Source organism: Oreochromis niloticus, linkage group LG10 (assembly GCF_001858045.2).
Source record: "Oreochromis niloticus isolate F11D_XX linkage group LG10, O_niloticus_UMD_NMBU, whole genome shotgun sequence".
In the NCBI taxonomy this organism is placed as follows: Eukaryota; Metazoa; Chordata; class Actinopteri; order Cichliformes; family Cichlidae; genus Oreochromis; species Oreochromis niloticus.
Genome location: NC_031975.2, coordinates 19,355,633 through 19,358,506, shown reverse-complemented (window position 1 = coordinate 19,358,506; position 2,874 = coordinate 19,355,633). Strand labels below are relative to the sequence as shown.

Below are 2,874 nucleotides of genomic sequence, written 5' to 3'. Positions count from 1 at the left end.
GTGTGTGTGTCACAAAGGCCAGGCTGATTTCATGACTCCACTGGGCACAGAAGGGATAATAAATTACAACAGAGCAGCAGCTGGGGGCCTGTGATGTGAGGGTCAGTGTGCGTGTGCATCGTGTGCATCGTGTGCATGTGTACGCAAATAAGTGGTTAAATGTGTTGAAAGAAATTTCAAATTTCAAAATTTTCCAGAGCAAAAACTGAGAAATCTGCAATTTCACTCCCAAGTTTTATGTGATAATTATGCAGCTTTCCATATTGGTAAATAAAAAACTAACACAGGCAATGAAAAAAATAGTTTTTAATTTGCTGTATAATTTCAGGAGTGAAAACAATTATTTTATTTGGAGAGGCACCAAAGTCAGAGAGCAAACAGGAACAATTAGCATAAATGTTGTAGAAAATTAGTAGCGGTGGATTATCCGTTATTGCCCTGGTGGTAATCAGATGTGAACAGCACACATCACTGTGAAAAAAGGGTCATAAAGATTTTAGCCTCTATTCAAACAGGGATTGAACATGGTGTCTTGGGCAAAGTGGGTCAAGGATGTACAAAAGTACAGTTGTGTTTGTCCGTCTTTATATCTTTCACTACAGTACGTTCCCGTATGTTGAGCCGTTTCTGTAGTATGCACGGCAGCATGCAATTTGTGAATTTGTTGTTGCCATGGTGATGTCAAATTTGGGCAACTTGCTCATTCATTCACGGTTCGTGACATAAAAAGGAGTCTAATTCTGCTCATTTTCATGTTATCCTATTTTTCTTATGAAGCAACGCAAGAAACATTTCAAACCCATTCATTAGCCAAAGGTTCTGTGTGTGTGTGTGTGTGTGTGTGTGTGTGTGTGTGTGTGTGTGTGTGTGTGTGTGTGTGTGTGTGTGTGTGTGCGTAAATGTGTAATTAAAGAATGTGCGCAAACGTGGGTGTGAAATCAATTGAGGACCTCTGCCTCTAAAGCCAGAGTGGTTTCATTTACCTTCTGGGCACTTCTCCATGGCCGAGGAGTCTGGCTGTGTGACAGGCTGGAAAGAGCCACAAAAACAGTCACTGGGTGGAAGTGGTGGCCAGCTTCAAATAAAAAAAAAAAAAACTATGAAATACACCATTTTCAGTTCTCTTCCACATGATGTGTGATGGGATGTATTAGGGCCACATTAAGATGAAAAGATGTTATTAATCATTTTGAGAAGAAAGTCGAAATTTAGAGATTAGAGTTGTTGTTTCAAGACAAACTGCTATGGCCTCTACAAAACGTCTTGTGTAGATGAGTTAGCAAAATCGTACTTCAGAATCGGTTTTACTTACAAGGAAATGACTTCTCTTTTAGCACATAAACAAAAGGAGATGGTGCAGAAAATTGCATCTGGTCAAAATGAAATGGCAGGCAGTGGACAGGTGCAACCCGGTTGCTAAAATGATGATCGAGACTAGTTATCTATGGCCACTTTAACATAGCCCGATGTAACTCAAAGCTTCTTTTATCATGGTGGGGTGTTTTAATTACTGGTGATAAACGGCTGATTAGGAATTAACTTGAGTCTAATATTGTTTGAATTTAATTTAAATCTGCTGACATCGCCAGTTGTTTCTTTGTAGCCGTTTTGCCACAATTATGAATGATTTTTATTTAATTTTTTAAACTACCAAGAAGCAGACATCATAGTTCTTAAAATTCCCAAGCCTCACACTATAAATAATGCCCAGGAGGCTGACACTTAACCAGCTGTTTGCCAGCATTTTGTCATATCAGCTGAGCTGAAGCCACAGCTGAAGGACAAATTGGTGGCTCTGCCTCCGCTATGAGTGCAGTCCTTCAGCTGTGAGGTCAACAGCAAAACCTGATGTTTGCCACCAGTAACATTTCATTTTCATTCAGGAGTCTGAAAATTGCTATTGACCTACTAACACTGACCTGTTAGTTGTTCACCAACTTGTGTCTCTTGTTTAGTCTACGTTGGCTTTATCGTCTGTGTTTGTCTGTCTAGTTTTCTCTTTTGTGTGTTTCTCAACAGATGATTTACCAACACACACTCACTGTGCTGACAGAGGCTGAAAGAAAGAGCAATGGACAGAGAAATGCTGAGTCAAGCGGACCTGAGACTCCCTATGCCTCAATAAAGGTACAAAGCACGTGGCCTCATCAATAATGGAAAGTTCTCCTTAAAGCTCTGAAAGTCCCAGATGCATGTGTGTTTATGTTGTGTGCTTTTTTTCTTGGACTTGTGGGTATGAGGTGCTCTCTTTTTCATAGTTTATGTGTGTATACAGTTGTGGTCAGAAGTTTACAGACACTTATCATTGGCTTAAAAGTCATGGTAATTTTGGGCTTTTAATTATTTCTTGGAACTGTTCTTTTTCCACAGTGCACAAGTTTGAAGTTATTTTGGATTTCTCTAATCCACACAGTATCAAAAGTATACATAGAGGCTCAAATGTATACATACATCCCAACTGATATTTGATTAATTTGGTTACCTTTGCAGAATTGGTAGAGTTCATTTAAATTGGATGGTTTCCTGACATGGACCCAGCCGTTAAGTGTAAACCACAAATTTTGGTTTGTTGTGGTCGGGGTTTTGGGGTTTTGGGAAGGCCTTTCCACAAGCTTAATATTAGTCTGATTAATTCATTCCAAAACCAGATTTGATGTGTGTTTGGGATTCCTGTCCTTGTAGCCTTGTAGCCGTCAGTTGTGTCCAAGTTTTCACCTTCTAGCTGTTGATTTGAAATGAAGGTAAGAATTTGAAGGCGGATCTCCTCCTTCATTATTCCATCCATTTGAAAACATCACCTTTTCATGTCATGTGATTATGCTTTGTCTTGTCTCACCCATGTTGGCAGCTGCAAATTTCAGTCAAGGCTGAAGC

At 39.6% G+C, this 2,874-nt stretch overlaps 1 long non-coding RNA gene across 2 annotated transcripts; it reads right to left on the bottom strand.

Annotated features, from left to right (window-relative positions):
- Nucleotides 1-258: 258 nt before the first annotated feature.
- LOC106098365 (uncharacterized) lies at nucleotides 259-2,648 on the bottom strand. 2 transcript variants are annotated; one of them, XR_003221851.1, is made up of 4 exons: nucleotides 2,483-2,648; nucleotides 1,920-2,056; nucleotides 984-1,075; nucleotides 259-471 (listed from the first exon to the last, which is right to left on the bottom strand). It is a non-coding gene; the product is annotated as an uncharacterized LOC106098365 (long non-coding RNA). The 2 variants fall into 2 exon arrangements; XR_001224575.2 differs by lacking the exons at nucleotides 1,920-2,056; nucleotides 2,483-2,648 and adding an exon at nucleotides 1,313-1,408.
- Between the last annotated feature and the right edge of the window lie 226 nt (nucleotides 2,649-2,874).